The sequence below is a fragment of the Pseudophryne corroboree genome, chromosome 2, assembly GCF_028390025.1.
Source record: "Pseudophryne corroboree isolate aPseCor3 chromosome 2, aPseCor3.hap2, whole genome shotgun sequence".
NCBI classification, from domain to species: domain Eukaryota; kingdom Metazoa; phylum Chordata; class Amphibia; order Anura; family Myobatrachidae; genus Pseudophryne; species Pseudophryne corroboree.
The window spans coordinates 625634-636287 of NC_086445.1; positions in this window are offsets into that span (position 1 = coordinate 625634).

Below are 10654 nucleotides of genomic sequence, written 5' to 3' on the forward strand. Positions count from 1 at the left end.
GTATCACACCCACTGCGTCACCAGGCGCGATAACTCTGCAGGGAACACAGCTATTGTGACAGTACACAGTGTTATTACATGTCACACCTGTATCACACCCACTGCGTCACCAGGTGCGATAACTCTGCAGGGAACACAGCTATTGTGACAGTACACAGTGTTATTACATGTCACACCTGTATCACACCCACTGCGTCACCAGGTGCGATAACTCTGCAGGGGACACAGCTATTGTGACAGTACACAGTGTTATTACATGTCACTCCTGTATCACACCCACTACATCACCAGGTGTGATAACTCTGCAGGGAACACAGCTATTTTGACAGTACACAGTGTTATTACATGTCACACCTGTATCACACCCACTGCGTCACCAGGTGCGATAACTCTGCAGGGAACACAGCTATTGTGACAGCACACAGTGTTATTACATGTCACACCTGTATCACACCCACTACGTCACCAGGTGCGATAACTCTGCAGGGAACACAGCTATTGTGACAGTACACAGTGTCATTACATGTCACACCTGTATCACACCCACTGCGTCACCAGGTGCGATAACTCTGCAGGGGACACAGCTATTGTGACAGTACACAGTGTTATTACATGTCACTCCTGTATCACACCCATTACATCACCAGGTGCGATAACTCTGCAGGAACACAGCTATTGTGACAGTACACAGTGTTATTACATGTCACCCCTGTATCACACCCACTGCGTCACCAGGTGCGATAACTCTGCAGGGAACACAGCTATTGTGACAGTACATAGTCTTATTACATGTCACACCTGTATCACACCCACTGCGTCACCAGGTGCGATAACTCTGCAGGGAACACAGCTATTGTGACAGTACACAGTGTTATTACATGTCACACCTGTATCACACCCACTGCGTCACCAGGTGCGATAACTCTGCAGGGAACACAGCTATTGTGACAGTACACAGTGTTATTACATGTCACACCTGTATCACACCCACTGCGTCACCAGGTGGAATAACTCTGCAGGGAACACAGCTATTGTGACAGTACACAGTGTTATTACATGTCACACCTGTATCACACCCACTGCGTCACCAGGTGCGATAACTCTGCAGGAACACAGCTATTGTGACAGTACACAGTGTTATTACATGTCACTCCTGTATCACACCCACTACGTCACCAGTTGCGATAACTTTGCAGGGAACACAGCTATTGTGACAGTACACAATGTTATTACATGTCACACCTGTATCACACCCACTGCGTCACCAGGTGCGATAACTCTGCAGGGAACACAGCTATTGTGACAGTACACAGTGTTATTACATGTCACACCAGTATCACACCCACTGCGTCACCAGGTGCGATAACTCTGCAGGGAACACAGCTATTGTGACAGTACACAGTGTTATTACATGTCACACCTGTATCACACCCACTGCGTCACCAGGTGCGATAACTCTGCAGGGAACACAGCTATTGTGACAGTACACAGTGTTATTACATGTCACACCTGTATCACACCCACTACATCACCTGGTGCGATAACTCTGCAGGGAACACAGCTATTGTGACAGTACACAGTGTTATTACATGTCACCCCTGTATCACACCCACTGCGTCACCAGGTGCGATAACTCTGCAGGGGACACAGCTATTGTGACAGTACACAGTATTATTACATGTCACCCCTGTATCACACCCACTGCGTCACCAGGTGCGATAACTCTGCAGGGGACACAGCTATTGTGACAGTACACAGTGTTATTACATGTCACCCCTGTATCACACCCACTGCGTCACCAGGTGCGATAACTCTGCAGGGGACACAGCTATTGTGACAGTACACAGTATTATTACATGTCACCCCTGTATCACACCCACTGCGTCACCAGGTGCGATAACTCTGCAGGGGACACAGCTATTGTGACAGTACACAGTGTTATTACATGTCACCCCTGTATCACACCCACTGCGTCACCAGGTGCGATAACTCTGCAGGGGACACAGCTATTGTGACAGTACACAGTGTTATTACATGTCACACCTGTATCACACCCACTGCGTCACCAGGTGCGATAACTCTGCAGGTAACACAGCTATTGTGACAGTACACAGTGTTATTACATGTCACACCTGTATCACACCCACTGCGTCACCAGGTGCGATAACTCTGCAGGGAACACAGCTATTGTGACAGTACACAGTGTTATTACATGTCACACCTATATCACACCCACTGCTTCACCAGGTGCGATAACTCTGCAGGGAACACAGCTATTGTGACAGTACATAGTGTTATTACATGTCACACCTGTATCACACCCACTGCGTCACCAGGTGCGATAACTCTGCAGGGGACACAGCTATTGTTACAGTACACAGCGTTATTACATGTCACACCTGTATCACACCCACTGCGTCACCAGGTGCGATAACTCTGCAGGAACACAGCTATTGTGACAGTACATAGTGTTATTACATGTCACCCCTGTATCACACCCACTGCGTCACCAGGTGCGATAACTCTGCAGGGAACACAGCTATTGTGACAGTACATAGTGTTATTACATGTCACCCCTGTATCACACCCACTGCGTCACCAGGTGCGATAACTCTGCAGGGAACACAGCTATTGTGACAGTACACAGTGTTATTACATGTCACACCTGTATCACACCCACTGCGTCACCAGGTGGAATAACTCTGCAGGGAACACAGCTATTGTGACAGTACACAGTGTTATTACATGTCACACCTGTATCACACCCACTGCGTCACCAGGTGCGATAACTCTGCAGGAACACAGCTATTGTGACAGTACACAGTGTTATTACATGTCACTCCTGTATCACACCCACTACGTCACCAGTTGCGATAACTTTGCAGGGAACACAGCTATTGTGACAGTACACAATGTTATTACATGTCACACCTGTATCACACCCACTGCGTCACCAGGTGCGATAACTCTGCAGGGAACACAGCTATTGTGACAGTACACAGTGTTATTACATGTCACACCAGTATCACACCCACTGCGTCACCAGGTGCGATAACTCTGCAGGGAACACAGCTATTGTGACAGTACACAGTGTTATTACATGTCACACCTGTATCACACCCACTGCGTCACCAGGTGCGATAACTCTGCAGGGAACACAGCTATTGTGACAGTACACAGTGTTATTACATGTCACACCTGTATCACACCCACTACATCACCTGGTGCGATAACTCTGCAGGGAACACAGCTATTGTGACAGTACACAGTGTTATTACATGTCACCCCTGTATCACACCCACTGCGTCACCAGGTGCGATAACTCTGCAGGGGACACAGCTATTGTGACAGTACACAGTATTATTACATGTCACCCCTGTATCACACCCACTGCGTCACCAGGTGCGATAACTCTGCAGGGGACACAGCTATTGTGACAGTACACAGTGTTATTACATGTCACCCCTGTATCACACCCACTGCGTCACCAGGTGCGATAACTCTGCAGGGGACACAGCTATTGTGACAGTACACAGTATTATTACATGTCACCCCTGTATCACACCCACTGCGTCACCAGGTGCGATAACTCTGCAGGGGACACAGCTATTGTGACAGTACACAGTGTTATTACATGTCACCCCTGTATCACACCCACTGCGTCACCAGGTGCGATAACTCTGCAGGGGACACAGCTATTGTGACAGTACACAGTGTTATTACATGTCACACCTGTATCACACCCACTGCGTCACCAGGTGCGATAACTCTGCAGGTAACACAGCTATTGTGACAGTACACAGTGTTATTACATGTCACACCTGTATCACACCCACTGCGTCACCAGGTGCGATAACTCTGCAGGGAACACAGCTATTGTGACAGTACACAGTGTTATTACATGTCACACCTATATCACACCCACTGCTTCACCAGGTGCGATAACTCTGCAGGGAACACAGCTATTGTGACAGTACATAGTGTTATTACATGTCACACCTGTATCACACCCACTGCGTCACCAGGTGCGATAACTCTGCAGGGGACACAGCTATTGTTACAGTACACAGCGTTATTACATGTCACACCTGTATCACACCCACTGCGTCACCAGGTGCGATAACTCTGCAGGAACACAGCTATTGTGACAGTACATAGTGTTATTACATGTCACCCCTGTATCACACCCACTGCGTCACCAGGTGCGATAACTCTGCAGGGAACACAGCTATTGTGACAGTACATAGTGTTATTACATGTCACCCCTGTATCACACCCACTGCGTCACCAGGTGCGATAACTCTGCAGGGAACACAGCTATTGTGACAGTACACAGTGTTATTACATGTCACCCCTGTATCACACCCACTACGTCACCAGGTGCGATAACTCTGCAGGGGACACAGCTATTGTGACAGTACATAGGCCCTCATTCCGAGTTGTTCGCTCGGTATTTTTCATCGCATCGCAGTGAAAATCCGCTTAGTACGCATGCGCAATGTTCGCACTGCGACTGCGCCAAGTAACTTTACTATGATGAAAGTATTTTTACTCACGGCTTTTTCTTCGCTCCGGCGATCGTAATGTGATTGACAGGAAATGGGTGTTACTGGGCGGAAACACGGCGTTTCAGGGGCGTGTGGCTGAAAACGCTACCGTTTCCGGAAAAAACGCAGGAGTGGCCGGGGAAACGGTGGGAGTGCCTGGGCGAACGCTGGGTGTGTTTGTGACGTCAACCAGGAACGACAAGCACTGAAATGATCGCACAGGCAGAGTAAGTCTGGAGCTACTCTGAAACTGCTAACTCGTTTGTAATCGCAATATTGCGCGTACGTCGGTCGCAATTTTAAGAAGCTAAGATTCACTCCCAGTAGGCGGCGGCTTAGCGTGTGTAACTCTGCTACATTCGCCTTGCGAGCGAACAACTCGGAATGAGGGCCCTAGTCTTATTACATGTCACACCTGTATCACACCCACTGCGTCACCAGGTGCGATAACTCTGCAGGGGACACAGCTATTGTGACAGTACACAGTGTTATTACATGTCACTCCTGTATCACACCCACTGCGTCACCAGGTGCGATAACTCTGCAGGGAACACAGCTATTGTGACAGTACATAGTCTTATTACATGTCACACCTGTATCACACCCACTGCGTCACCAGGTGCGATAACTCTGCAGGGGACACAGCTATTGTGACAGTACACAGTGTTATTACATGTCACTCCTGTATCACACCCACTGCGTCACCAGATGCGATAACTCTGCAGGGAACACAGCTATTGTGACAGTACACAGTGTTATTACATGTCACCCCTGTATCACACCCACTGCGTCACCAGGTGCGATAACTCTGCAGGGAACACAGCTATTGTGACAGTACACAGTGTTATTACATGTCACACCTGTATCACACCCACTGCGTCACCAGGTGCGATAACTCTACAGGGAACACCGCTATTGTGACAGTACACAGTGTTATTACATGTCACACCTGTATCACACCCACTACGTCACCAGGTGCGATAACTCTGCAGGGGACACAGCTATTGTGACAGTACACAGTGTTATTACATGTCACTCCTGTATCACAACCACTGCGTCACCAGGTGCGATAACTCTGCAGGGAACACCGCTATTGTGACAGTACACAGTGTTATTACATGTCACACCTGTATCACACCCACTACATCACCAGGTGCGATAACTCTGCAGGGGACACAGCTATTGTGACAGTACACAGTGTTATTACATGTCACTCCTGTATCACACCCACTACATCACCAGGTGCGATAACTCTGCAGGGAACACAGCTATTGTGACAATACACAGTGTTATTACATGTCACCCCTGTATCACACCCACTGCGTCACCAGATGCGATAACTCTGCAGGGAACACAGCTATTGTGACAATACACAGTGTTATTACATGTCACACCTGTATCACACCCACTGCGTCACCAGGTGCGATAACTCTGCAGGAACACAGCTATTGTGACAGTACACAGCGTTATTACATGTCACCCCTGTATCACACCCACTGCGTCACCAGGTGCGATAACTCTGCAGGGAACACAGCTATTGTGACAGTACACAGTGTTATTACATGTCACCCCTGTATCACACCCACTACGTCACCAGGTGCGATAACTCTGCAGGGAACACAGCTATTGTGACAGTACACAGTGTTATTACATGTCACACCTGTATCACACCCACTGCGTCACCAGGTGCGATAACTCTGCAGGAACACAGCTATTGTGACAGTACACAGTGTTATTACATGTCACCCCTGTATCACACCCACTGCGTCACCAGGTGCGATAACTCTGCAGGAACACAGCTATTGTGACAGTACACAGCGTTATTACATGTCACCCCTGTATCACACCCACTACGTCACCAGGTGCGATAACTCTGCAGGGAACACAGCTATTGTGACAGCACACAGCGTTATTACATGTCACCCCTGTATCACACCCACTGCGTCACCAGGTGCGATAACTCTGCAGGTAACACAGCTATTGTGACAGTACACAGCGTTATTACATGTCACCCCTGTATCACACCCACTGCGTCACCAGGTGCGATAACTCTGCAGGGAACACAGCTATTGTGACAGTACACAGTGTTATTACATGTCACACCTGTATCACACCCACTGCGTCACCAGGTGGAATAACTCTGCAGGGAACACAGCTATTGTGACAGTACACAGCGTTATTACATGTCACACCTGTATCACACCCACTACATCACCTGGTGCGATAACTCTGCAGGGAACACAGCTATTGTGACAGTACACAGCGTTATTACATGTCACACCTGTATCACACCCACTGCGTCACCAGGTGCGATAACTCTGCAGGGAACACAGCTATTGTGACAGTACACAGTGTTATTACATGTCACCCCTGTATCACACCCACTGCGTCACCAGGTGCGATAACTCTGCAGGGGACACAGCTATTGTGACAGTACACAGTGTTATTACATGTCACCCCTGTATCACACCCACTGCATCACCAGGTGCGATAACTCTGCAGGGGACACAGCTATTGTGACAGTACACAGTATTATTACATGTCACCCCTGTATCACACCCACTGCGTCACCAGGTGCGATAACTCTGCAGGGGACACAGCTATTGTGACAGTACACAGTGTTATTACATGTCACCCCTGTATCACACCCACTGCGTCACCAGGTGCGATAACTCTGCAGGGGACACAGCTATTGTGACAGTACACAGTGTTATTACATGTCACCCCTGTATCACACCCACTGCGTCACCAGGTGCGATAACTCTGCAGGGAACACCGCTATTGTGACAGTACACAGTGTTATTACATGTCACACCTGTATCACACCCACTGCGTCACCAGGTGCGATAACTCTGCAGGTAACACAGCTATTGTGACAGTACACAGTGTTATTACATGTCACACCTGTATCACACCCACTGCGTCACCAGGTGCGATAACTCTGCAGGGAACACAGCTATTGTGACAGTACACAGTGTTATTACATGTCACACCTATATCACACCCACTGCTTCACCAGGTGCGATAACTCTGCAGGGAACACAGCTATTGTGACAGTACATAGTGTTATTACATGTCACACCTGTATCACACCCACTGCGTCACCAGGTGCGATAACTCTGCAGGGGACACAGCTATTGTTACAGTACACAGCGTTATTACATGTTGTTATGAACCACAGGTAGTGGTTCATTCCTATTTTATGTTTATAAAGTTGTCTTGCATGCCAGGATTTCCCGTTGCTCTGTTTTAGAATACTCTTGTCTGCTGCCGCTGGTGAGTCTGTGTAATTGCAGCTTGTTCCCATGTGTTCAGCCTCACCTGGCTGCTAATTGCATCTTGTCAGTTTGGAATCATGCAACAGGGCAGCTGCATGGGATTATTAATTAGGCCTCTCTGTTATATGCTGGCTGTTTGCAATTCACAGATGCTGGTGATATTCCTGGGTTTTCAGTCCGCTTGAGTTCTGAGCTTGGTTCCTGCTAGTTCCTGAGCTTCCTGTGTCAGTCCCTGTGTCGATTCCTATGTCTGATCCCGTGTCCTGCCGTGAGGCGTTCCTGTCCTGAGGTCCAGTACCTTTGCCTGTGCAAGTTTCTGGCTTCTTGGTGTCCACCGGTCTGTCGTTTGGGATTCTGCCTGTCCTCCAGTTCTGAGAGTCTGTGTCAGCAGCATTGGGAGTTCCTGTCCGTTTGCCAGTATTCGTACCGGTTCCGTGAGTAGTGGCACGGCCGCGTCCGTTGGCGTAGGCCGCTGTATTCCCTTATTATTTCTGTCACTGGTGTTTTGCAGAGGGTTCTGCTTATGCTGTCACCGCCGGTACACAAGAGTATTGTCGGTGTGTGGTCAGCATTTCCTTTGTTGTTCTTTTCCTTTGGCGGCAAGCCGCACATACTTTGGTTTTAGGTTTGTTAGTAGCCCCTGGCCTTGTTGTTTAGTCAGAGGGCCCCTTGTTATCACCCTGTCTCGGTTCACTCTTTGTCTCTCATTAAGACCTGAGGGGGCATCGAAGTTGGGCAGACGTAATCCGCCCTTCAAACGCGGCTGCCATGGGCTCAAGCAACCATAGTCTCGCAAGAGTGTACTGACAGCACGGGTGAGACAACGGAGATAGGGCGCCAGGGGCTATTCCCTTTCCATTCCCCTTTCCCAGCATTCCGTCCTGGTGCTCTGGACTCGCTTCATAACATCTCCCTTGTTCTGAGCACCAGGAACCTAACATTATCACCAGCCTTACCACAAAAAAGAAATAAAACTTTTTTCTTTTTTGGCCCAGTCCAGTGTCTAGTCTAGAATCCAGTCCTGTCTAGAATTCGGTGTTTAGAATCCAGTCCAGTGTTAGAATCCAGTCTTGTCTAGAATCCGGTGTTTAGAATCCAGTCTGGTGTTTAGAATCCAGTCCGGTGTTTAGAATCCAGTCCGGTGTTTAGAATCCAGTCCGGTGTTTAGAATCCAGTCCGGTGTTTAGAATCCAGTCCGGTGTTTAAAAAAAAAAAAAAAAAAAAAAGTCTTGTTTTGTTTAGCAAAATTTAGTCTTGCCTTGTCTTGCCTTGTCTTGTCTTGTCTAGTTTTAAATCCTCCTATGTCTACTATGCAAGCCCTGCAGGCATCTCTCGCAGCCCTGAACTCTGTATTCAGTGCTTTGAGACCAGAGCGACTAGAAGTTTTGCAGCAATCCCTAAAGCAACTGCAAAACCTACTGACTAAAATCTTGCTCATCTTGCCAGAAGTCGTTGAGAGTACATCTATCTCTAAAGAGACTCTTGTTCACAGTATGGTGACAAGAGAATCCTCTGGTTTAATTGAAGAGAAAAGATTTAAAAGTTTTCTGTGGCCCAGGCTCTCAGAAGAGGAGCGTCTGCGTCGCAGAAACTTAAACTTGTGCCTATATTGTGGGGGTTTAGGCCACTATCTGCAGACCTGTGAGTTGCGCAAGCCAAAGTGTGGTGACGAGTCTTGCCCTCTGGCCAAGTTGAGTCAGGATACAAGACCTACTCCTGTCTCTACTGTGGCAGAGGTACTTGTCACACAACCCACACTAAAAAGCTCTCTGTCCTATAATTGGGGTCCTTGGGCAAGGGAGCCCCATTATAGATTCAGGAATCAAAAAAGAATGTTTTTCTCCTCTCTTGAGGTTCCTGTGGAAGCGGAGTTGCAAGCCCCTGGAGTGGTGCCCGATGCCCAGGGTCCTGGAGTGGTGCCCGATGCCCAGGGTCCTGGAGTGGTGCCCGATGCCCAGGGTCCTGGAGTGGTGCCCGATGCCCAGGGTCCTGGAGTGGTGCCCGTAGCCCAGGGTCCTGGAGTGGTGCCCGTAGCCCAGGGTCCTGGAGTGGTGCCCGATGCTCAGGTTCTTGGTGCGGTACCCAATGCCCAGAGTGCTGGAGCGGTTCCCGATGCCCAGAGTGCTGGAGCGGTACCCGATGCCCAGAGTGCTGGAGCGGTACCCGATGCCCAGAGTGCTGGAGCGGTACCCGATGCCCAGAGTGCTGGAGCGGTACCCGATGCCCAGAGTGCTGGAGCGGTACCCGATGCCCTAGCTTATAGAGGGACATCAAATATTATAGTTCAGGTGTCCATACCGGAAGGGGTCTCAGAAGCTGTCACCCCAGGTAGGGACTTGAAAAGCGCAACCCAAGAAAGGGTCTCTAAAACCATAGTTCTTGAAGGGAACTCGAGAAGCAAAACCCCAGAAGGGATCTTTGAAGTAATATCCCCAAGTGGGGTCTCGAGAGACGCAGCCCCAAAGAAGGGTCTAGAAGTCGCTTCCCCAGGAAAGAACTTAAGAAGCATAGCATTAGTGGAGGATCTGAACGTTATTGCTTCAGCAAAAGTCCTGGAAGTCATAGTCCCGGGAGAACTTTCGATAATTATCGACTCAGAGAGGGAGGCCGATGGCCCGATCCCAGTCAGGGAGGCCAACGGCCCGGTCCCAGTAAAAGAATCCGAGGTGCTGGCCCCAGCGGGGTTCCCGGAGGCCACTGCCCCAGCGGGGTTCCCGGAGGCCACTGCCCCAGCGGGGTTCCCGGAGGCCACTGCCCCAGCGGGGTTCCCGGAGGCCACTGCCCCAGCGGGGTTCCCGGAGGCCACTGCCCTGGGTGGGGTTCAGAAAG